Source organism: Dama dama, chromosome 23, assembly GCF_033118175.1.
Source record: "Dama dama isolate Ldn47 chromosome 23, ASM3311817v1, whole genome shotgun sequence".
NCBI classification, from domain to species: domain Eukaryota; kingdom Metazoa; phylum Chordata; class Mammalia; order Artiodactyla; family Cervidae; genus Dama; species Dama dama.
In genome coordinates this window covers 24,792,550-24,818,409 of record NC_083703.1, presented here as the reverse complement: position 1 = coordinate 24,818,409, position 25,860 = coordinate 24,792,550, and the positions used below count along the sequence as shown (strand labels likewise).

The 25,860-nt window shown below is 40.7% G+C and overlaps 1 protein-coding gene and 1 non-coding gene across 2 annotated transcripts in view; one reads left to right on the top strand and one right to left on the bottom strand.

Annotated features, from left to right (window-relative positions):
• The window catches only part of PIP4K2A (phosphatidylinositol-5-phosphate 4-kinase type 2 alpha), a 178,211-nt gene that overhangs the window by 69,922 nt on the left and 82,429 nt on the right, over positions 1 to 25,860 (top strand). The window lies entirely within an intron of this gene.
• Positions 10,891 to 10,963, bottom strand: TRNAG-CCC (transfer RNA glycine (anticodon CCC)). The gene has a single exon. It is a non-coding gene; the product is annotated as a tRNA-Gly (tRNA).

The window sequence follows — 25,860 nt, the reverse complement described above, 5'->3', positions numbered from 1 at the left end:
GATTCTAGAGCACAGGTTCAGTAGCTGTGGCACATGGGCTTAGTTGCTCCGTGGCGTGTGGGGTTTCCCAGATCAGGGATCGAACCCGTGACTCCTGCCTTGACAGGTGGATTCTTTACCACTGAGCCACCAGGGAAGCCTGGAGTATCCCTCTTAGGCTGGCTGTTTCTTAATTAACTTTAGTTCAAAATAATCACTCTGCCACAGAGGCACATTTGGGGATGGGCTACCCAACAGCTCCCCTTCCCCCTTGGGCTTCTTGCCCCTATGTCCCTCTGTACCCCAGCTCCCCTCTTCTCCCTATGTCCTTTCCCGCAGGCTCAGAGCAGCACCCAGAAGAAGGTGGCATTGTATTTTCCCTCTCAGACCAGGCAAAGCTGGGGGTTCATCCATGAAGAATTTTTACCGTGGGTGACAGGGTAAACCAGAAAGAGCAGAAAGTTGTAAAAGCTTAAAGTGGACAATTGTCCTTTACGTGAGTGTTTGGTTTGCTTCATTTAGTGGTCATCTGCCCCTTAGGCAGTTTTCCTCTGGTTACTTTAAGTAACTGGACAGGTTTGTTTATTTTTTTCTTTTATAATTTATGTCCTTTTTATTTATTTATGAGTATGAGACAAGCGGCAGTTGACTGCCATGGCTGAGTGCCCAGGTTCTGGAGCCGCTCTGACCAGGTGAATAGAATCAGGCCACGCTGTGTAGCGGTCACGATGACCTTGAGCCAGTCACTGAGCTGCTTGCAGCCTCAGTTTTCTTATTTGTTTAGGGCTGGGGAGTGGAACAGTCCTGTTCATTTCACAGGGTTGTTAAAACGGTTACCTAAGAAAGACTGTAAAGCATTTTGCAGATACCTGACTCATTTGTTTATTATTGTTTAGTCTCTGAGTTGTGTCCAATGGGCTATAGCCCACCAGGCTCCCCTGTCCATGGGATTCTTCCCGGGCAAGAACACTGGAGTGGGTTGCCATTTCCTTCTCCAGGGAATCTTCCCAGACCAGGAATCGAACCCACATCTCCTGCATTGGCAGGTGGATTCTTTACCACTGAGCCAGCAGGAAAGCCTCTAGTTAAGTCCTACATAAATGTCAGCCTTGAGGATGTGTTGTTATTGTTAATTTTTAGAAATGATGAATGCCGAAGACAATAACGTGCTGCATAGATAGAAAACTAACTAAATAAAGAAAAATAGAAAATAAAACCCAGCTACTTTCCGAAAGTAAGGCATTCCCCCCCTCCTTGACTGGGAATTAGTCATAAAACTTGATAATGTAACAGAGTCTAGAATATTTCATGTCCTATTCCCCTTATCTTTTTCCCCATAATTTTAATTTTTAAAAAGTAAGCCTTAAAGATTCATTCATTCATTCAGCACTGAGCCTGGTGCCTAGGCTGTAGGTATATATCCTACCCCTGAGGGTTATGCTTCTTGCTCATAGAGTAGAACAGATGGTACTCTTTTCCCTATGGGGCATGAGAGAAATATTCCAGTTAATACTATATAAGATGCATATGTGGCATCAGTAAACTTCAGTTGCTCCGTCATGTCCAACTCTCTGTGACCCCATGGACTGCAGCACGCCAGGCTTCCTTGTCCATCACCAAGTCCCGGAGCTTACTCAAACTCATGTCCATCAAGTCAGTGATGCCATCCAACGATATCATCCTCTGTCGTCCCCTTCTCCTCCCGCCTTCAGTCTTTCCCAACATCAGGGTCTTTTCCAATGAGTCAGTTCTGCGCATCAGATGGCTAAAGTATTGGAGCTTCAGCCTCAGCATCAGTCCTTCCAATGAACATTCAGGACTAATTTCCTTTAGTATGGACTGGTTGGATCTCCTTCCAGTCCAAGTGACTCTCAAGAGTCTTCTCCACACCACAGTTCAAAAGCATCAAATCTTCAGCCCTCAGCTTTCTTTATAGTCCAACTCTCACATCCATACATGAATACTGGAAAAACTGTAGTTATGACTAGACGGACCTTTGTTAGTAAAGTAATGTCTCTGCTTTTTAATATGCTGGTCATAGCTTTTCTTCCAAGGAGCAAGCATCTTTTAATTTCATGGCTGCAGTCACCATCTGCAGTGATTTTGGAGCCCCCCAAAATAAAGTCTGACACTGTTTCCTTTGTTTTCCCATCTATTTGCAATGAAGTGATGGAACCAGATGCCATGATCTTAGTTTTTTGAATGTTGAGTTCTAAGCCAACTTTTTCACTCTCTTCTTTCACTTTCATCAAGAGGCTCTTTAGTTCTTCGCTTTCTGCCATAAGGGTGGTGTCATCTGCATATCTGAGGTTATTGATATTTCTCCGGGCAATCTTGATTCCAGCTTGTGCTTCATCAAGCCCAGCATTTCTCATGATGTACTCTGCATATAAGTTAAATAAGCAGGGTGACAATATACAGCCTTGACATATTCCTTTCCCCAATTTGGAACCAGTCTGTTGTTCCATGTCCAGTTCTAACTGTTGCTTCTTGACCTGCATACAGATTTCACAGGAGGCAGATCAGGTTGTCTGGTATTCCCTGTTGTTGAAGAATTTTCCACAGTTTGTTGTGATCCACACAGTCAAAGGCTTTGGTGTAGTAAATAAAGCAGAAGTAGATGTTTTTCTGGAATTCTCTTGCTTTTTTGATGATCCAGTGGATGTTGGCAATTTAATCTGTGGTTCCTCTGCCTTTTCTAAATCTAGCTTGAACATCTGGAATTTCATGATTCATGTACTGTTGAAGCCTGGCTTGGAGAATTTTGAGCATTACTTTACTAGCGTGTGAGATGAGTGCAATTGTGCAGTACTTTGAACATTCTTTGGCCTTGCCCTTCTTTGGAACTGGAGTGAAAACTGACCTTTTCAAGTCCTGTGGCCATTGCTGAGTTTTCCAAATTTGCTGGCATATTGAGTGCAGCACTTTCACAACATCATCTTTTAGGATTTGAAATAGCTCAACTGGAATTCCATCACATCCACTAGATTTGTTCATAGTGATGTCCTAAGGCCCACTTGACTTCACATTCCAAGATGTCTGGTTCTAGGTGAGTGATCACACCATCGTGGTTATCTGGGTCATGAAGTTCTTTTTTGTATAGTTCTTCTGTGTATACTTGCCATCTCTTCTTAATATGTTCTGCTTCTGTTGGGTCCATACCATTTCTGCCCTTTATTGAGCCCATCTTTGCATGAAATGTTCCCTTGGTATCTCTAATTTTCTTGAAGAGATCTCTAGTCTTTCCCATTCTATTGTTTTCTTCTTTCTTTGCACTGATCACTGAGGAAGGCTTCCTTATCTCCTTGCTATTCTTTAGAACTCTGAACTCAAATGGGTATATCTTTCCTTTTCTCCTTTGCCTTTAGCTTCTCTTCTTTTCTCAGCTATTTGTAAGGTCTCGTCAGACAACCACTTTGCCTTTTTACATTTCTTTTTCTTGGGGATGGTCTTGATCACTGCCTCCTGTACAATGTCACGAACCTCCGTCCATAGTTCTTCAGACACTCTGTCTATCAGATCTAATCCCTTGAATCTATTTCTCACTTCCACTGTATAATTGTAAGGGATTTGATTTAGGTCATACCTGAATGGTCTAGTGGTTTCCCCTCCTTTCTTCAATTTCAGTCTGAATTTGGCAATAAGGAGTTCAAGATCTGAGCCACAGTCAGCTCCCAGTCTTGTTTTTGCTGACTGTATAGAACTTCTCCATCTTTGGCTGCAGAGAATATAATCAATCTGATTTTCGTATTGACCATCTGGTGATGTCCATGTGTAGAGTCTTCTCTTGTGTTGTTGGAAGAGTGTGTTTGCTATGACCAGTGCCTTCTCTTGGCAAAACTCTGTTAGCCTTTGCCCTGCTTCATTTTGTACTCCAAGGCCAAATTTGCCTGTTACTCCACGTGTCTCTTGACTTCCTGCTTTTGCATTCCAATCCCCTATAATGAAAAAGACATCTTTTTTGAGTGTTAGTTCAGGAAGGTCTTGTAGCAGGTCTTCATAGAACTGTTTAACTTCAGCTTCTTCGGCATTAGTGGTTGGGGCATAGACTTTCATTACTGTGATATTGAATGGTTTGCCTTGGAAACGAACAGAGATCATTCTGTCATTTTTGAGATTGCATCCAAGTACTGCATTTCAGACTCTTCTGTTGGCCGTGATGTCTATTCCATTTCTTCTAAGAGATTCTTTCCCACAGTAGTAGATATAATAGTCATCTGAGTTAAATTCACCCATTCCAGTCCATTTTAGTTCACTGATTCCTAAACTGTCGATGTTCACTCTTGCAATCTCCTGTTTGACCACTTCCAATTTGCCTTGATTCATGGACCTAACATTCTAGGTTACTTTGCAATATTGTTCTTTACAGCATCTGTCTTTACTTCCATCATCAGTCACATCCACAACTGGGTGTTGTTTTTGCTGTGGCTCTGTCTCTTCATTCTTTCTGAGTTATTTTTCCACTGATCTCCAGTAGCATATTGGACACCTACCAACCTGCAGAGTTCATCTTTCAGTGTCCTATCTTTTTGCCTTTTCATACTCTTCATGGGGTTCTCAAGGCAAGAATGCTGAAGTGGTTTGCCATTCCCTTCTCCAGTGGACAGAGTTTTGTCAGAACTCTCCACCATGACCCGTCCGTCTTGGGTGGCCCTACATGGCATGGGTCATAGTTTCATTGCGTTAGACAAGGCTGTGGTCCATGTGATCAAATTGGTTAGTTTTCTGTGATTGTGGTTTTCATTCTGTCTGCCCTCTGATGGAGAATGATAAGAGGCTTCTGGAAGCTTCCTGATGTGAGAGACTGCCTCAGGGGGAAATTGGGTCTTATTCTGATGGGCAGGGCCATAAATCTTTAATCCAGTTTTCTGTTGATGGGTGGGTCTGTGTTCCCTCCCTGTTGTTTGACCTGAGGCTAAACTATGGTGGAGGTAATGAAGATAATTGTGTTTAGAATCTCACCTCCTTCAAAAAAAAGGTGCCCCCTGCATGCACTGCCCCCAACCCTGCAGCAGGCCACCACCAACCCACACCTCCACCAGAGACTTCTGGACACTCACGACACATCTGGGTCAGTCTCTTGTGGGGTCACTGCTCCTTTTCCCTGGGTCCTGGTGTGCACAAGGTTTTGCTTGTGCCCTCGAGCAGTCTGTTTCCTCAGTCCTGTGTAAGTTCTGGGGGCTCTATGGTGGGGTTAATGGCGACCTCCTCCAAGAGAGCTTATGCTATACCCAGGTCTACTGCTTCCAGAGCCCCTGCCCTGGGTGCAGTCCACTGCAGCAGTCCACTGCTGACCCATACCACCACGGGAGACACTCAGACACAGTTCTGGCTCGGTCTCTGTGGGGTCTCTGGGTCCTGGTATGCACAAGATTTGTTTGAGCCCCCCAAGCATCTCTGGCCGATTTGGGGTTTGATTCTAAACATGATTTCGCCCCTCCTATGGTCTTGCTGGGGCTTCTCCTTTGTTCTTGGACATGGGTTATCTTTTTTTGGTGGGATGCAATGTTCTCCTGTTGACAGTTGTTCAGCAGCAAGTGGAGTTCTCACAGGAGAAGATGAGCACACATCCTTCTACTCCGCCGTCTTGGATACAGCTTGGCTTTGTGGCAGAGGGCTGCAAATTGACATGTAAGACCAAGTTAATTTCAGTGAACAGAGTACAGATGATTGGATAGAGAAACAATGATGGATGCTCTCTACTAAAAACACAATTTTAACTTTGTTTTAAATTTTTATTTTGAAATAATTTTAAACATATAAAAATGTGACAAAAAATAATATAATGAATTCCCATATACCTTTCATTTAGATGTTACCATCATACATAGCCAAGAATACATTAATAAAATCAGAACATTAGCACTGATGCAATATTCTTATGAACTGATAGATCTTATTCACATTCCCCCAGTTGTCCCATTTATTTTGGTTTCCTTTCTGGTTCCAGGATCACATGTTGCATTTGGTTATTTTATCACCTTAGCCTCCCTTCATCTGGACCAGTTTCTCTGTCTTTATATATCTCTCTGGATCTTTGCACTTTTGATGAAGAACACTGACTGGTTGTTTTATGGAACGGCTTCAGTTAGGGTTTGTGTCCTAATGATTAGGTTTAGATTGTGTGTTTTTTATCAGAGTGGGGTCCACCTCAGTGCATCATATCAGAGGACACATGATGTTGATTTATCTCATTAGTGGTGATTTTGACTTTGACCTCTTGATTATAGTGATATCAGCTTCCTCCACCCTATGGTTATCTTTCCCTTTGTTCTTTTTTTTTTTTTCCCCCCATTTATTTTTATTAGTTGGAGGCTAATTACTTTACAATATTGTAGTGGTTTTTGCCATACATTGACATGAATCAGCCATGGATTTACATGTGTTCCCCATCCCGATCCCCCCTCCCACCTCCCTCTCCATCCCATCCCTCTGGGTCTTCCCAGTGCACCAGCCCTGAGCACTTGTCTCATGCATCCAACCTGGGCTGGTGATCTGTTTCACCCTTGATAGTATACTTGTTTCAATGCTATTCTCTCAGAACATCCCACCCTCGCCTTCTCCCACAGAGTCCAAAAGTCTGTTCTGTACATCTGTGTCTCTTTTTCTGTTTTGCATATAGGGTTATCGTTACCATCTTTTTAAATTCCATCTATATGCGTTAGTATACTGTATTGGTCTTTATCTTTCTGGCTTACTTCACTCTGTATGATGGGCTCCAGTTTCATCCATCTCATTAGAACTGATTCAAATGAATTCTTTTTAATGGCCAAGTAATATTCCACTGTGTATATGTACCACAGCTTCCTTATCCATTCATCTGCTGATGGGCATCTAGGTTGCTTCCATGTCCTGGCAATTATAAACAGTTCTTAATAAGTTTGTCTTTGTTATTAATAAGTATTTTATGGGGAGATACTTGGAGACTATGTAAATATCCTTTTCCTCACCATATTTTTGCTCATTAATTTTAGCATCCATTGATCATTCTTGCCTGAAATAGTTATTACTGTAAATATTTGCCAATTGGCAATTTTAAAATATTGCCATAATTCCTTTTACATTTATTAGTTGGAATTCTATTGTAAGGAATCACTTCCTCTCCTCTTCTGTCTGTCTCAGCACAAACTCATAGGTTCTTATTCTATGGATTATAATCTATTATTACCATTATTTATAAAAAGGTTATTTATTAAAATCTATTTGGGAGCTGCTGCTGCTGCTGCTGCTAAGTCACTTCAGTCGTGTCTGACTCTGTACAGCCCCATAGACAGCAGCCTACCAGGCTCCTCCGTCCATGGGATTTTCCAGGCAAGAGTACTGGAGTTGGGTGCCATTGCCTTCTCCGCTATTTGGGAGAGGGATTATCAATACCAAGTGCAAGTGAATGTCTGTAGGACCACACCATGGTCTTACTGGGCTGCCTTCTGGGCAGCATACATGACTTGGCTCCTGACCTGTGAGAAGCTGGCATCTTAGTTCCTGCCAACGTTCCTACCATTCACTGGTATTTACTCTTATAAAAAGAGGGAGAGAGTTGATGTGTTAAACTTGGCCCAAGTCTTCTGGCTTAACTGGGATGGAGGGCAGAGGAAGGTGAGAGGACTCAGAACTCAGGTAGGGCCCAGTAACTGGCAGGTGATGAGTCAGACCTCAAATTTGCACATCCCGTTTGAGTTTTGGTGGGTGTTGTGGTTTCTGAAACTAAGACTTGTAGAACATGAGTTTTCTGTTAGTCATTTTGAGTTTCTTACTCTCCTCTCTGGCTCACTCTAAAATGTTGCTGATAATCACACACTTGCCAGTGTTTTAAAAAAGAACACCCCGGTCACTGGTGTAAAGTGAACAAATACAGCAGTTCTAGAAGCTGCTGACTCGGTGGACTCACATGGATAAGGTAAAGCAGTTTCGCTATCAGAGCCCCATTCCATGTTATCAAGATCGACTCCATCCTTTCAGACTTTTAACAGTCATTTAGTAAATCTGTATTTTAATATCTAATAACAATGTGTGACATATTCCAAAATGACTATGAGATGGAGCACTTGAAGCAATCTTTGTAGCATCAGAGTGTATGATACAGTCTGTCAGGACTCTCAGTGTTAGTGTTCTTTGTCGTAGGGTTAGAGGAAAGAACATAAGCTGCATAATTAAACCATTAGGGCAATCATCAGGGTACTGTAAGTCATTGTTACAATTGGCAGTTGGTGGAGGAAGTGGCATGGTATCGTTAACAGCTTCCTATCAAACAAGAAGGCAGTCTGTCCTCTAGACTCGATTCATGCTGTGGCCTCTGGTTGGAAACCTACTTCTAGTGGGCAGGCGATTAGTCAGGAGGAACCTGCTTATCAAGTACAGAGCATCGTGTACATGGTCCAATCAATTGAAAGGTCAGACTTTTGGGGAGAACATCTGTCTCAGTCCATCTGGGCTTCTAGATCATAACACCATAGACCGCATCTTTTAAACAGCAAACATTTATTTCTCGTGTTCTGGAGGCTGAAGTCCAAGATCAAGGTACAAGCATAGTCACATTTGGGTGAGGGCCCTCTTTCTGGTTCATAGCTGGCTTCTCTCTCTGTGTCCTCACTTGGCAGAAGGGTGTGGCCATCTCTATGGGTCTCTCATAAGGGCAGCAGTCTCATCCATGAGGACTTGTGCACCTCCAAAGGTTCCTCTACTACCATCATATTTAGGAATTAAGATGTCAACATATGAATTTTGAGGGGACACAAACATTCAGACTATAGCAATACCTAACACCTCTGTTTTTCATCATTTAGTGAAAGTAAAATATCTTTTTTAAATCCCACTTTGAAACAAATCTTTCAGAAAGGAAGGTTTTCCCCCCACTCTCTAGAACTGAGCATATTTATCGCTATCAGGGGGCTTCCCAGGTGGCTCAGTGGTAAAGAATCTGCCTGCCAATGTAGGAGACTCAGGAGATGCAGGTTCAATCCCTGGGTCAGAAAGATCCCCTGGAGGAGGAAATGGCAACCCACTCCAGTATTCTTGCCTAGAGCATCCCATGGACAGAGGAGCATGGCCGGCTGCAATTCAGGGAGTCACAAAGAGTTGGACTCTGAGTGGCATACACACACACAAACACACACACACACACACACTGCTATCAGTAATTACAGGCTCTGTCATCTTTGTTGTGAAGTAATACTTTACATAGGAGTTATGTGTCCTTCCAGAGTATTTTTAAAAAGGTAAGAGAAAATAGTAAGACTGGATTAACAAATCAACAATTTGGAAAATGTCATTTTCTAAAGCTTTGGTGAGGGTAAGCCTATCTTCTCAGTGAAAATTGTAAACCACCTCAAATATCATATCTGGCTATTTTATTATTTGTATTTATCTTCAGTGCTGTTTACATATTCTCTAAAAGTCACCCTTGCTTTTTGAAATAAATCATAGTGTTTTTCTTTTATTTATTTTTTAAAATGTTTATTGATGTATTTAGCTGTGTTGGTCTCAGTTTTGGCAGGTGGGATCTACTTCCTTGACCAGGGCTCAAACCCAGGCCCCTTGTGTTGGGAGTGCGGAGTCCTAGCCACTGGGCTGACAGGGGAGGGCCCTGTGTTTTTTTTTTTTTAAAACGGGCAGCCTATTTTATAGTTAATTTGGTTGATATTTTGCTTTCCTTGAAATTAAAAGTCATCCGCTTCTAGCTTACTGCATCATTTGGAATATCACTGTCCTTGTCTTCGAGTCATTCTGGGTCTCGGTAGCTCTTTATGAATTCACGTTTTTGAAGAACACAATAGGTAACATTTAACCCCATGTAAGTAAGGTCTTACAAAGCATACTTATAGTATCTGGTTTCTTTTTTCTTTCTTTTTTCCCCCTAGGGCTTTCCATAGTGTTTATTTAGAGATGGTGAGATTAAAGGTGCCTGTGTATTGAAACAATACGTTCTTAAGCTTTATTGAGCTAAGTCTGCTTACTGTTCTGTTCAGTTTGATAGGCTGTGAACAAATTACATGGGAGTGGAAGAAAGGCTTTGTCAGTATGAGGAGTTATTGTTTCCTTAGTGTAGAGCAGCGCTTTAAAGCGCTCAGGGTATCATTGTTTTTGTGGTTTCTGGGCCTTCGGATGGTGTCAGAGGTTTGATGATTTTAGTAAGGAATATGGACATTCTTTGTAAATTTGAAATGCTATGCAAATGTACAAAAACAAACATCATCTTCTCAAGAATAGCTCAGCTGGTAGAATTAAGGGCCACTCCCTAGATGTTTTCGGCTTCCCTGGTGGCTCAAAGGTAAATATAGTGTTGGGGAATATTTCATTTATTTTATTTAATACCAGTCAGTTAATCTTACCATAAGTCATCTTGCATGCTATCAGCCCAAATGTTGGTAACTTGGTAAATAGGAATTTAGTTATTGGTTTTGTAGCTTTTGGTGTTCTGAGTGATTGATAGAAATATCAGGATTTATCTTTGTTAGATAAAATATAGTCAAGTCCCTTTTAAGTTTATAAGCGAAGGATTTAGCTTACAATTTGTTTCACAACTGTTTCTTGTCGTTGGTCCCTTTGGTGGGCAGGAATATACAAAGATGAATAAAATCTAGTTCCTACTCTTAACATGCTAATAATCTATTAGGGAAAAAAAAGATAACTATAGGCCAGTTTTTCTTATCATAAGAAATTTTGTTTTATTCTTTTCTTACAGCAAATGCCTAGAGTCTCCTAGTCTCCTTGGTTTGTCTTTAGATAAGGGGTCATTAGTACTCTGGAATAATTGCTATCAATGAATATCATGGGGATTCTTTTTGAAAAAATATGTATTTACTTTATTCTATTTTATTTATTTGGTTGCACTGAGTCTTAGTTTCAGCATGCGAGATCTTTCTGTCTTTGTTGCAGAATGTGGAATCTTTAGTTGCAGCACATGGGATCCAGTTCCCTGACCAGGGATTGAACCCAGGCCCCCTGCATTGGGAGTGCAGAGTCTTAGCCACTGGACCACCAGGGAAGTCCCTCACAGGGATTCTTAAATTCAACAATAAAATGCCTTGTTTATAGTTAAAGGGCAGCTGTAGAAGCACAATTTGTCATGTATCATAGTAGGGCTTTACATGACTTTCCTTCTTTTTGTCCACATATTTGACTTTAGTTTAAAAAATGCAGGTTTATTTCAAATATTTTCAGTTCTCACATCCTTGATGGGCAGAAAAAGGCAGTGTGGTAGCTTTTGACTGCCTTCCTGTTCATGGTCTACCACAGAGAACCTGATTTTTGTTTTCATTTTTATCTTGAATTGGTAGCCGTGAGCATCAGTAAAAGCTTTCATTCTTCACTTTCAAAGGTATAACTGGTTCCTGTGTGTCACCACTGAACATTTCTATCAGGTCGAAATGACTTATTCGTGACCAAAAGTGTCCTTTCCTGCTACTGAGTTGTTGTTTTGTGTCCAACTCTTTGCAACCCCATGGACGGCAGCACAGCAGTCTTCTCTGTCCTTCAGTATTTCCCAGAGTTGGCTAGATTCATGTCCATTGAATCGGTGATGCTATCTAACCATCTCATCCTCTGTCACTCCCTTCTTCTTTTGTCCTCAGTCTTCCCCAGCATCAGGGTCTTTTCCAGTGAGTCAGTTCTTCACATCAGGAGCCCAAAGTATTGGCAGTTCAGCTTCAGCACCGGTCCTTCCAATGAATATTCAGGGCTGATTTCCTTTAGGATTGACTGGTTTGATCTCCATGCTGTCCAAGGGACTCAAGAGTCTTCTATAGCACCACAGTTTGAACGAATCAATTCTTCAGTTCTCAGCCTTCTTTATAGTTCAATTTTCACATCCATACATGCTACTGGAAAAACTGTAACTTTGACTATATGGACCTTGGTTGGCAAAGTTTAATGTCTCTGCTTTTTAACAGGCTGTCTAGGTTTATCACTGCTTTCCTTCCAAGGAGCTACTGTCTTTTAATTTCATGTCAATAGTCACTATCTGCAGTTATTTTGGAGCCCAAGAAAATAAAATATGTACTGCTTCCACTTTTTCCCCTTCTATTTTCCATGAAGGAATGGGACCAAATGCCATAATCTTAATTTTTGGAATGTTGAGTTTTAAGCCAGTTTTTTCACTCTCCTCTTTCACTCTCATCTAGAGACTCTTTAGTTCCTCTTCACTTTTTGCCATTGGAGTGTTGTCATCTACATATCTGAGGTTGTTGATATTTCTCCCCACAACCTTGGTTCCAGCTTGTGCTTCATCCAGCATGATATACTCTGCATAGAACTTAAATAAGCAGAGTGACAAGATAGCCTTGTTGTACTCCTTTCTCAGTTTTGAACCAATCCATTGCTCCATGTCTGGATCTAATTATTGCTTCTTGACCCACATACAGTTTTCTCAGGGGACAGATAAGGTGGTCTGGTATTCCAGTCTCTTTAAAAATTTTCCACAGTTTGTTGTGGTCCATACAGTCATAGGCTTTAGCATAATCAATGAAGCAGAAGTAGATGCTTTTCCGGAGTTCTCTTGCTTTCTGTATGATTCAGTGAATGTTGGCAATTTGATCTCTGGTTTCTTTGCTTTTTCTAAATCCAGCTTGTGCATCTGAAAGTTCTTGGTTCATATACTGCTGAAGCCTAGCTTGAATTATTTAAACATAACCTTACTTGCATGTGAAATGAGCTCAGTTGTATGGTAGTTTGAACATTCTTTGGCATTGCCCTTCTTTGGGATTGGAACAAAAACTGCTACTGAAGAACACAGGCAAATTGAAGTCCTTTGGCCTCTCCCGATATACTGAGATGACATGTGACAAAAGAAGAATAAAAGTAGACCATGAGAAAAGTTAATAATTAACAGCAAAACAATAAAATTTTGGGCTTCCTCTACTAGAAATAAAAAATATTCATAATTCTTGTCGAATTTCACACAGTATCTCCTTAAACAGGTTCAGGAGTAGAAAAACACAAATCATCAGAAATATACTTACTCAGAGCTGACAATGCATCAATTTGGAGTTATCTGTAAGTCACATTTCTCTTTTGTAAGTATGCCTTCTACCTGAGAGGTGGCTGATAAACTTTGTTCAGCTCTTTAAATCATATTTTCAAAGGCAAGTGTGCTTCAGACACTGAACCTTTAGGCTTCATGATCAAAGAGGAAGATGTATCTGAATGCAAAAGTGGACTCTTGAAGTTAAGGGAAAAAAGACATTCCTGAGAAAATATTAAGATGTTAACACACTATTTGAGACCTGCCTTACCTCACACCTCACCTTTAGGGGAGGCCTGCATCCTGTGTCGTCCCTGGGAATGGACTTGTAATGCTGGCACAGGAGAGGGTTAAATGCTCAGTCACAGGCTATTCCTTATCACAGTGAATACTAGTAGCTTCAAACGATTGAGAAAAAAAGATGATTGAAATATAATGATGGACAACTCCCCCGCATTCCAGTGGTTAGGACCCCATGCTTTCATCTCACTGCTTTGGGCCTGAGTTCAATCCCTGGTCAGGGAACTAAGATCCCACAAGCTCACCTTCTGGCCAAATTTTAAAAATCAAAAAAGAAATATAATGAGGAAAGAAACATTTGGATCTTTTGTAACAGCTGAGAATACAGTTTCCTGTGCAGCCTTTTAGAAGTTTCCAGGTTTAAAATCCAGTGAGAAGTGCCTGAGTTAAATCTGGTGTGTTGCAACCTTGATTCATCTCTATAGCTTATTAATATTATTTGATCCAATTAGGAATTAAGATTCTCTGTCATCTAATCTCTGGTGGTTTTTGCTTATCTGTTTTTATAGCTGGTAGAATACATAGACTGTAGTGGGAGGAGGTGGGGAAAGGAGAGATTCATTTATGCAAAACTTATGTGATGGTGAGTGCTCTTTTTCCTAAAATAATGAAAACAAACAGCATTGTTTGTTCTTTTGATAACTTGTGAATTAGTATTTCTGGATAAGAGATCTATACTCATTGGTGTGACATCTTTTTCAAAATTAATGAATTATGAAATGGTGACAGTTCTTTTTTAAAAACAGGTTTTTAAAAGTGCTTGTTATTTGCATTGTTTGTAAAGTACTTGAGGACATTTACTTGTGAGTATATATGCATCTAAGTAAAGGATTTAAAAGATCCTTTCAGCCATGACAAAGAAATTAGACCAGCTAAAGACTATTTTTTAAACCACACCCCTGTGCCTTACAGCAAAATAGAAAATAAACTCGTATATGTACAAAAAAGTGATTTTCTACATTTCAGTGTGATGGAAATGTAGGAATTTTAACTGAAATCTAAGTTGAGCTTATCCTTAAATTTCAGAAACATTGTCAGTGACAAAAGAAACTTATGTAAGAAATGTAGTTTGGTATGTCTCAGAAACAATCTCCTCTTGTTCTGAATAAAATAGCTTTGGACTATTGTTTGCTAAACAATTATTTCTCTTTTGGACAAAACTTGAGTTGCCTGTTGGCTTTCATTTTTTAGAAAGTGCATTTATACATGCTTGAAATAATCTTTTAGACTAAAGAATGTAACTCACCAGGAAAACATGACTAATTCAGCACATCAGATAAAAAGGCTCAGAAACAAGTCACTCTAAAGTTTTGGAACAAAATGTATTTTGGAAGTGGGGGAGGGAAGGAGAAATTAACCTAGAAGATTATGATAGAAGATTAGATACTAAAATTGCAGTTAATCCCTTACAATCATTTGATATAAATTTATATTCCCAACTTTCAGTGGGCTTCCCTTGTAGCTCAGTCAGTAAAGAGTCTGTCTGCAATGTTGGAGACCCAGGTTTGATACCTAGGTCGGGAAGATCCCCTGTACAAGGAAATGGCAACCCAACCCAGTATTCTTGCCTGGAGAATCCCATGGACAGAGAAGCCTGGCAGGCTATGATCCATGGGGTCGCAGGAGTTGGGCACGACTTAGTGACTAAACAACTACCAACAACAACTTTCAAAAGTTGACTCCTGGCATGCCACCTCCCACCTGTATTAACCTGGTACGTCCTCCGGTAGACCCACAGAATGGAACTCAGCCAGACCCCTGCTTCCTTGTAAACTATGGGGCCACAGGGGAACTGAAGTGTCATCTCTTTCCATAGGGCACCCCCTTCAGGACTGCAGTGTCCAATGTCAGAACTGTGTGTGTGATGTTGATGCAAACATAGGGCTTATTAGCACAGAGAAGTCGGTAACTCTGCCTTTTCTCATGATCTAAGGGAGGCTGTTTAATGTCTCTGCTGAGCTATTTATTTCTCATCTGCCCAGTGAGAATAATCCTACATCATTTTTATGAGGGAAATAGCAGGTATAACAGAAAGTACTGGGGGTAGGGACAGTTTTTAAAATCGCTGTTGTCCTGGCTAAATGAATGCTGTATGATATGCCCACCTCGGGTGGCATGAATATGTGAGGATTAAGTTTCTTCCTCAGTAGTGACCACTAAGGGCTTCCCACGTGGCACTAGTGGTAAAGAACCCACCTGCCACTGCAGGAGTCATAGAAGACATGGGTTTGATCCTGGGGTCCGGAAGATTCCCTGAAGGAGGGCATGGCAACCCACTCCAATGTTCTTGCCTGGAGAATTCCCATGGGCAGAGGAGCCTGGCAGGCTACAGTCCATGGGGCTCTCAAAGAGTTGGACACAAATGAAGCGACTTAGCATGCGCATGCACGCACGCGCACACACACACGCACACACACACCACTAAATGCTCTGAGCAGCAGAGGCTGGGGGTAGTGTTGGGGGAGCAGATGGGGACAGGATTCCTGTTGAGGTTTGACAGGCAACAACAAAATTCTGTAATGTAATTATCCTTCAGTTAAAAAATAAATAAAATTCAAAAAGATACCTGGGGACTTTTTAATTCTCCAAAATAAAACACACAGCCAAATTCCTGTTTGCTACCACAGGGCTAACAGATAGGGTATAATGCATACATTTTGAAAAATTCCCCATAGAAAGATAGACTCCAGTTATTTTTGATCACACATCATGTCGGTGAAATTTAAGCATGCTAATGTGTATGAAAAATGGTAAGATTAAATATTTTAAAATAATTTTAATACTATAAAAGTCTTTTGCCCTCATTACAAATGATGATTACAGATATTTTCTTGGGTTCCAAAATCACTGCAGATGGCGACTGCAGCCATGAAATTAAAAGATGCTTGCTCCTTGGAAGAAAAACTATGACCAACCTAGACAGCATATTAAAAAGCAGAGACATTACTTTGCCAGCAAAGATCCATCTAGTCAAAGCTATGGTTTTTCCAGTAGTCATGTATGGATGTGAGAGTTGGACCATCAAGAAGGCTTTGCACAGAAGAATTGATGCTTTTGAACTGTGGTGTTAGAGAAGACTCTTTAGAGTTCCTTGGACTGCAAGGAGATCCAACCAGTCCATCCTAAAGGAAATCAGTCTTGAATATTCATTGGAAGGACTGATGCTGAAGCTGAAGCTCCAATACTTTGACTACCTGATGCGAAGAATTGACTTATTGGAAAAGACCCTGAAGCTAGGAAAGATTGAAGGCAGGAGGAGAAGGGGGAGTTGGTGATGGACAGGGAAGCGTGGCATGCTGCAGTCCATGGGGTCACAAAGAGTCCGATATGACCGAGCGACTGAACTGAACAAATGATTAATTTTTTAGTGAGAGCAGTATGCTTTGTGTATTTGAAGAAAATTTTGTTTTAATATTGATTTTTTTAAAGCTACTTCTAAGATTCTATATATTTTGATTCTTGAATTTTTAAAAAAATTTATTTTACATTGGAGTTTATAGTTGATTAGAGCTTCCCTGGTGACTCGATGGTAAAAAATCCACCTGCCAATGCAGGAAACAATGGTTTGATCCCTGGGTCTGAAAGATCCCCTGGAGAAGAAAATGGCAACCCACTGCAGTATTCTTGCCTGGGAAATCCCATGAAAAGAGGAGCCTGGCGTCCATGGGGCCTCGAAAGAGTCGGACATGACTGAGCAACTGAACAATGACAACATATAGTTGATTAACAATGTTATGTTAGTTCCAAGTGTACAGCAAGTGAAGTAGTGATTCAGTTATATATATACGTGTATCTATTCTTTTGCAAATTCTTTTCCCACTTAAATTATTGCAGAATATTGAGCAGAATTCTCTGTGCTATATATAGTAGGTCCTTGTTAGTTACCTGTTTTAAACATAGCAATGTGTACATGTCAATCCCAAACTCCCAATCTATCCCTCCCCACTGATTCTTGGTTTTAATGGCTTTTGTTTACTGGCTGAAAACTATACTCACAAAGATTTATAAATGTAAGTAGAAAAAGTGTATCAGTGGCCACTTTTACTAAATCCTCATATGCCTCTTCTTAGCTCATCCTGCCAGTTTCAGTTGACTTAACAAAACTTTTAGTTCACTTTCAGATGGTAAATTTTGGTGGTGGTTTAGTCGCTAAGTCATGTCCAACTCTTGCAATCCCATGGACTCTAGCTTACCAGGCTCCTCTGTCCACGGGATTCTCCAGGCAAAAATACTGGAGTGGGTAGCCATTTCCTTCTCCAGAGGATCTTCCCAACCCAGGAATCGAACCCACATCTCCTGCACTGCAGGCAGATTCTTTACCGACTAAGCTATGAGGGAAGCCCTCATAAATTTTAGTTTTCCTGAAAACTTCTACGTTTACCGGAAGTTATTGTTGTTTTTAAAGTTTCCACAACTGGATTCAAAACCCAGTAACAAATGAGCTTTGAAACTCCTTGGCAAGATTTCTAACAGGCGAGACTATTCTATTTCTGAGTGTTTGGATGTGCTGATATAGGAGTTTTCAGATGACACAGTTACATTGTTTTTGGCTAAAGGTCACAAAACAGGGGATGCATTCCCCAACATCTGTTTTCTTAGAATCCTCTCTTTTCAAAGCTTTGGTTTCTCTTAAAAAATAATGATTTTCTTACATGATGTTGGGTCTCACCTCTGCTTTGAAAGGAAGCTTAACATGTGTTTGTTTGTTTGTTTTGCTGCTCAGTAGCATGCTACTGACAGTCACCTCCGATCCCTGCAAAGGTCCGCGAATTTGGAACACTTGTGTTTTTGCAAAGGAGAATTACATGCCTTATGTTTTACATTCCACAACGTTTGAAGTACTTGGGCTCTTCTTCCATCTCAGCCATACACAGTAGTTCTTTGAATATATGGGATAATTTAGCAAATACATGATTCTAGAAACATGATAGAATCCTCTTCACTTTGATGCAACTATAAAGCCAGTCACCTAGGCTACATAATTTCTTCTCAACCTCAAGTCTTCAAGTATTAACCAGTGTTTTCTATGTGTCTGCCAGCAGTATTCACTGACAAAGAAACTCATTTGAATTTGGTGCCATATTGGTTTTTCATGTACTTTTGGCTATTTTTACTTTAAGTGGGAATAATGAGTGGTATGAGGTTTTTGATAGCTCAGTTGGTAAAGAATCCACCTGCAATGCGGGAGACCTGGGTTCCATCCCTGGGTTGGGAAGATCCCCTGGAGAAAGGAAGAGCTACCCACTCTGGTATTCTGGCCTGGAGAATTCCATGGACTCTGTAGTCCATGGGGTTGCAAAGAGTCGGACAGGACTGAGCAACTTTCATTCATTCATTCGTTTGGTTTTTAGTCCTTGGCTGTTAAAGGAACCTAGAAAGAAGTGTCTATATGTTAATCATTAAATTATTAACACTTTGGGGAGTCCTAAACTGGTAATTTAGTATTACATGATGCTGAACATCACTGAAAAAACTATAGCTGTTCGATTTTGTTTGAGTTCTTAGTTTTTAAATGACGTGCCCATTTTGATAGCTGTCCTGCATCCGTCAGCAGCTAATGTCTGAGGGTACAGTGTCCTAAGACTCAGGGAAGTGTACTCATATCAGTTAACCAAAATGGATGGGAGTCCATATTTTAAAGTCTTCTCAGTAATTTCAGTTGTTCTTGAACTATTCTTGTCTTATCCAACTAAATCATCAGTTCTTTGAAAGGATGTATTAATACTAGAAGCACAGCTGTTAGCACCGCTGTATTCTTCTTAACTGGTGCTTATGTTTTTAATATTAGCTTCACTTGGTGATTTCTTTTCAGGTATCCTGTTAAGCACAGGTACATTTTTCAAGGATTGATTTATTAATAGCTTAGTCAAATCCAGATGGTATCTTCTGTAAATCTACCCAGGTGGGGACATGTAAAATGCAAGCATTATAACACACCAGGTATAGACAAAGCTGGGGGTATTTTCCACTGCCAATCCCTCTAAGACATGGGTTCCTACTGTTTCTTCAGGTTATCTCCCCTACAGTATAGAGCTAGGACTGTTTGACATATGAACTGCTGAGGCCATATGTCAAACTGTATAATAAGTTTTGCAAAGTTTAATTTTCTTAGATATATGATAGATAGAAATAGAAACGCTCCTACCTCCTTGCAGAGGAACAGGTACTCCTTACTGGGAACCATTAACTTGAAGTTATATGATATGCCTCTGAGGTAGATACTTCTTGAGTGCTTTGGTTTTCACCTCCATCATTATTATGACAATAAATGTATGAAGAACTTTACCTCCACCTCCACCCCAGCTGCTCCTCCAGCTTTTAGATACTTCCTGAAAGTTTCATATACAAATATATGTATACATAACATTAAAAAAAAAAACTGAAGTGGGAATGTATTAAAGACATCTTGCTATTTTCACTTCATATTGTTTCTTAAAGAATTTTTCATAGTAGCACACACAGATATACATAATAATAATTTCCCCTGGTATTTAACCCTGTATTTCTAGGTAATAGGCCTATGCTGTTGTTTATGAATTTGTCAATTATAGATATCACCTGTTGAGTTTCTGCCCTGATCTATGATGTTATATAGTTTTACTACACCTTTTCATGCCTCCTTTTGGCTAAAATAATATACAGCTTTTGGTTAAAGTAATAAATGTTCACCTTACTATGCTGCAGGGTTTTTTGGTTTGTTTTTTTTTTTTTTTTTTTTTTGACCACACTTTGAGGCTTATGGGATCCTAGTTCTCCGACCAGGGATTGAACCTGTGCCCCCTGCAACGGAAGCACGGGGTCCTAACCCCTGGACTGCCAAGGAAGTCTCTGCCTCAGTTGCTTTGACTACTTCATGAAGTACTGAATTTGGTGATTTAATATTATGTGATGTTGACTATCACTAAAAATTATAGACTTCATTCAGTCCTTTTCTTCCATGTTAGAAGCTTTCCTCCCGCATCTGCTGGTTCACTGTCATCCATGCAGATTTCAGAATGAGACGTGGGAAAACAGATCCCGAGCTCTGGGCACATGGGGTGCTCAACCTGCTGGGCTTTCACCTGAAGGCAGGTGGGGCGGGCCAGCCCGTCTCTGGGGCCTTTCCTCCTGAAAGGTGTGCCCCAGTTGTCCCCGCAGGGAGCGGCCCCCAGCTGCCAGTGTGCCTGGGGCGGAGAGGAGGGTAAGGGCTGCGGACCCAGGGCTGAGGGTGGAGATCACTCCTCCAGTCCCCTGCCCGGCCGTGCCCTGGGCCTGCCGTTCCCAGCTCTGAAGCCCCATGGCTTTGGTTCTCTAAGGAATCCATCTGGTGTCGGGGGTTGGGGGGAGAGCAGTGGCTGGCAGTAAGCACTGTGCTGTCTATTACCTGAAGCCCAGGTGCCAGGCCTCTGCAATGGGGAGGGCAAAGTGGCCACGGTGCTGAGGAGCATCTTTTTCTCCTCTTTTATTAGTTAATAACCATCTTTTTTTTTTTTTTTTTGTCTCTTAAAGATTCGTTGAAATTTCTCCTCTTCTATTATCTGGGCTACAGTTTTCATTGTCATGCCTTTTTTTTTTTTTTTCCTTCATCTCAAGCTTCCTTGATTGTCATTTTAGCAGAGTTTCTGGAAGGGAAGGAGATAAAAATGCATGGTCAATTCATCATTTGACACAGGAATCTGGGAAAGTTATATAAACTGCATAAGGGTAACCTTCGTCACATTGTTCTTCCTTGTGCATGAAAACTAGCTGCCCCTCTGTTCTGCTGATGGAAAGGAAAGCACAGGTTCAACTCTACCTGAATCAGGAATTCAGTGCTTCCCTTCTGGAATCTTAATATAGGTCCCAACTGCTAAAAAAAAAAAAAAAAAATTCCTCTTTAAGTAAACAAAAATGCTGAACTATATGTGTTCATCTCCTTCTCCGTCATCTGGTAGGCATGGCGATCTCTTGTTGATTTTTCAGCAGATGTGGTCCCATGGGTGTGCTGGGGAGATGGCCATCTTCCATACTGGACTCCTCCCTGTCTTCTCCGTAGCCAGCCAGGCCCCGCTCCTGGAGGGCTGTGGGATTTAGGGCCTCCTGCCAGAATTGCTGGCAGCATTGAGTCCTCCAGTGCCCTATGGAAGCCTCTCCTTCACAATCCACCCGGGGGACTCTCTGTTTATAGTGACCTCATTGTAGGATGAATATACAGAAAGCCATCAGGAAGTATTCAACTTTTGTGGCACATTAGATCTCTGACTGTGAAAAGTAAAGTCTGTTCGTTTGTAACTTGGAAGGTCAGTGTGGTGTCTTCGCTGCTAGCATTCATGCCCCTCAGAGGAAGGAGGTCTGTATTCATTCTCCACTAAGTGTTGGGGTGTTGTAGTTGGATGTCTCCAGTGGTAAGTGTCAGAAACCTAACTCCTGCTGGCTTAGAGGGTGGACTGATGTGTATATCTGAGAAGGATGGCAGGGCTAGACTGGCCTTAAGATCCACTGGGTCATCTCCACGTGGCTTTTGTCTCTCTTTTCCCAACCTTCCTGTGTGTCCACCTTGATGCCCCTCTGGAGACATAATCACTGGCAGTTCCAGGCGTACGTCTCTGTTCAGCATCCCTTCCACGCCTTTATGTTGATTTCAGGGAGGGCCCAAGATCCTGCCAGGTCCTTGATTATAATATTGGAGTTGTGGCCTCGCTTTCTGTGTTGTCTCCACCCTCCTGCACCCATATTAACACCACACTTCACGAGATCATCTGTTTCTTACAGGAATTAAGAGAATCTCTTCAGACAGTTGTTTCATGATTCATTTCTATTTGGGAGACTGTCTTCTGCATGCCAGGCACTGGAGCTCAGGGCTGTCTGAAACACGGGAATGAGCAAAGACATCAGGCCCAAGACTGTAGGGAACGGTGGGGCCTGTTCCCAACTAGAGGGTACATCTCCACCGCTACTCAGCAGTGGTGAGTGGTGCCAGGCAGGATGCCAGGGCTTTCCATTTTTCAAAGGAGCCAGAAATCTAAATCCGTATGTAAATTTTCTCCAGTCTGAAAAAAAATTGGTAATTAATTCAGGCATTTTCTAAATCACAGCCTAGGCTAAACAATATATCATTTGCAATCTCTTTATCTTCTCCAGTCTCCCCCCCCCCCCCCCAACACCTTTTTTTTTTAAGTATAAAGCAAAATCAAGAGAGCTGGAGCAATTCGCCCAAGGGTAGGCTGTGATGAAGTAGCACAAGCATCAGGGCTCTGGCTCTGTCTCCTGCCTCCAAACACAGCGTCCTTCTGAATGGACCACTTTCACATTGTTCTCATCACCAGATTTTTCTTAAATTTTCTTTAAAGCCTGCATTACCTTTGTAGCAGCCCATAAATCTTTGGTTTATTTCAATCATTTCTTGTCAGATTCTTTGGGAGGTAAAATTTTCATGCGACTTCATTCTTTTGGTTGAAGTTGGCCACAGGCCAGCCAGTGAGAAACACCATCAGAAGTGTCTGATTGAGCTTGAAGATACCCCAGGTTGACAGATGGTCTACAGTAGAGTATATGTCTGTGTTGCAAATTAAAGATTTGAAGCAAGAGTTTAAGTACTCCTGACGATGTTTTAATTTTAAGTCAAGTAGCCATTAATCAAAAGATTGATTTAATGATCCTTGTTCAACAGAAAAACCCCCTTAAGGGTATTAACTTGGGCTTTTGAGTGTTATCAATGCTGGAACCGCAGGTCTTTGTGCTCAGATTCTCATCTCCATCCAGTTTTGCTATCAGAACACTTTTATTTGGCTCATCAAAATAAAACATTCCTTTTCTAGACATCTGAAGGTAGCTCACATGTCTAAAGAAGTGTTTAATTAAAATATACTTGTTTTGTCTTATCTGCAGACAGAAAGATACTAACTTTTAAAATACGGTCTTAGAAAACGAGTGTGATGGAGCAGGTGTTGAAAGTTGACCTCTTGCCTCAAGACAGATAAAAATACAATTCACAAACATTTCAACTGCCTGTTTTTTCCTGCCTCTATAATTGGTTCTAATTTACCATGTCTGCCCCTCTGAAACCTCAGAACTTTCAAATTGCTCTTCAATTTACAATCTAAGTTGTAGTGAGAGCCACACCACTCCGAGAGCAGGCTTTGTGCTAGAATCATCGAGACATCAGCTTTGAAAATTCTGCATTATTTCAGCCTATATTCGTTACAAGATTACAAAATTGTTTCCAAATAAGAGCCAATATTCGTTAATATATGTATTTTAAAATATGGAATAAGAAAATAGATATCAGATAGTAAAAAGCAGATACAATTTTTAGGTGATCTTCCCTACCACCACAAACTTGCTAAGAAAATCAGTAGAAAACAGTAAGAAAAAAAGGTATACTGCCTCTATCATATTCTTTGTTATTAGAAGGTTAGGTTGCTACCACCATCATAAAATAAGAACTTAAGTATATAAATTGGGGCAGTATCCCCATTTTACAAATAAGTTGATGTAATTCAAACAGTTCTTAGAAAGCTTGTTTAGAAGGTACTTGAACGGGGTGGTTATAGGTATTGCACTAATTTGGACAAATCGGTATACTACAGGCAGTCTACCTAATTTCTTTCTTTGAAAAAAAAAAAATCTTTATTTTTTAACTAGATGTTTTTTATTTATTTATTATTTATTTATTTTGGCCATACCAAGAGGCATGCAGGATCTTAGTTCCCCAACCAGGGATCAAATCCATGCCACCCCTACCCCCTTCTCCCCCGCCTGCGGTGTAAGTGTGGAGTCCTAACCACTGGACTACCAGAGAAGTCCCTACCTAATTTCTTAAAGTTTATTAACCCTCAATGTTATTATATCTCTTTGCTTCCTGGCTCCCCACAAGCTCTCACTCCCTACCCTTTCCAGAAATAGTGAGGTCTGGACAAGAGCATGAAGAGACTTGTAGAATCTTGGTGACCTATTCTGGGTCACATTATGGAAAATATTTTCTTAGAAGTGTGCCTGAGGCCATTTTGTACATCTTTGGGGGAGAACCAGGGAAAGTTCCAGTTCACATTTAAACAGCCCCTGCACTAGACTGTCCAGCTGTGATTTGTCCCAGTCGATCCTGGAACACCCTTAACTCTTATCTCATGGTGGTAGTAATTTTCATTTTTGACTCATTCACTTTCTAAGGCCAATGAACTCTAGGGCAGAAATGTGCAGAGTAAATTATTGGGTGGGAGGAATCCTATGCTTATCAACCAGAGAGTCACAAAGGAATTTTTTTTAAAGGATGAGTCCAGTAAGTGGAAAGAATGTATTTTCAGACACTGATATGAGAGGAGGGGGGAAAAGAGGCTGTTTTGTTTTTTCATCATGAATGGTGAATTTGTATCCCTTTTTTTTAAGTTGTAAAGTCAGGATCCTTTTGTAGAAGCTGAAGCAATTGCAAAACTTGTTAAGTGTTGGGGATCTGGTATGACATAATTATTGTTTGGTTTCCCTAAGAAATTAATTAAAGTTAAAATAGTATCCAAAATTACATTCGTGTCGAATCACGCACTGCAGTTCTTTTACCCCTTGGGTCTTTACTGATCTTGAATTCTGTGTGCTTATCTGGCCTGTTCTCATTGTTCAGCCTATCCTCTTGATTGTTATTATAGTCGAATTGTGTTTTAAAATATGCATTCATATTTAAGTGGTAAGAAATGTTCGGGAGATAAACTAAGCCCTTTTCAATCTGTGTCTTGAGATTTTGAGGAGGAATAAATAGGCCTTTTAAGATAACTCCCACTCTTGTCATGTCCAACTTGCCCCAGTCTGGGATGTGTTCTGCCCACCAGCATGCATACCTCCATACCCAGCACCATGCACTGTGGCTTCATGTTCTGGGTACCTCTTATTTCATCTGAATATGGCATAATTTGTGGTAAATTGTCTATTATAATCAGATTAAATATCTCAGTGTCTATACTACATGTGTGAGATTTCCTCATCTGTGTTTTTTCAGTCCTTTTTGTTTAAGCTTGCCTGAAAGAAAACCAATAGAATTCTGTATTCATCTGGGGACACAGACAGTATTTAGAGTAAAGTACATCTAAATTAAAGAAGTGTCATTAATAATGCCTCACACTTTGTAAACATATTCTTGACTCCAAAAAAAAAGCCTTATAAATTAGTGAAGTTGATGTTTTAAATGTCTCAGTGTGAAAAGGCTGTGTGGGGACATGTCTGAATGCCTTTACTTTAGAACCATTACCAGCTGGGTCTCACTGATTTATTTCTTGTCCAGTAGTTGTTTATTATTCTCATTTTTGCAGCTTACCTACAACTTGGTTTTCTTGCCAGTATGAATTCAGTGTTATATCTGTAGGAATGACACCCACTGCAATCAGCAGATTTAACCTACATAACAAATAAAACATACTTTATAGTGTTGGAGGTAACTTGAGTGGGATAGAAATTTGAATGTTTTGCTGAAGAGAGTGATCAAGATACCTTTTCCGAGTTGGGTCATATGGTATATTACAAAAGGAAAAGTCACACGACTTTTACTGTACCATGGGTTAATCATATTTTTCATGAGAGAAAACTCAGCCATTTGCTTTAATACATAATTGCTTGAGAAATTGATTTTGTATCCTTTAAGGATACTCTTTAGGATTTGTTAAGGTTTAATGGAACTTTGA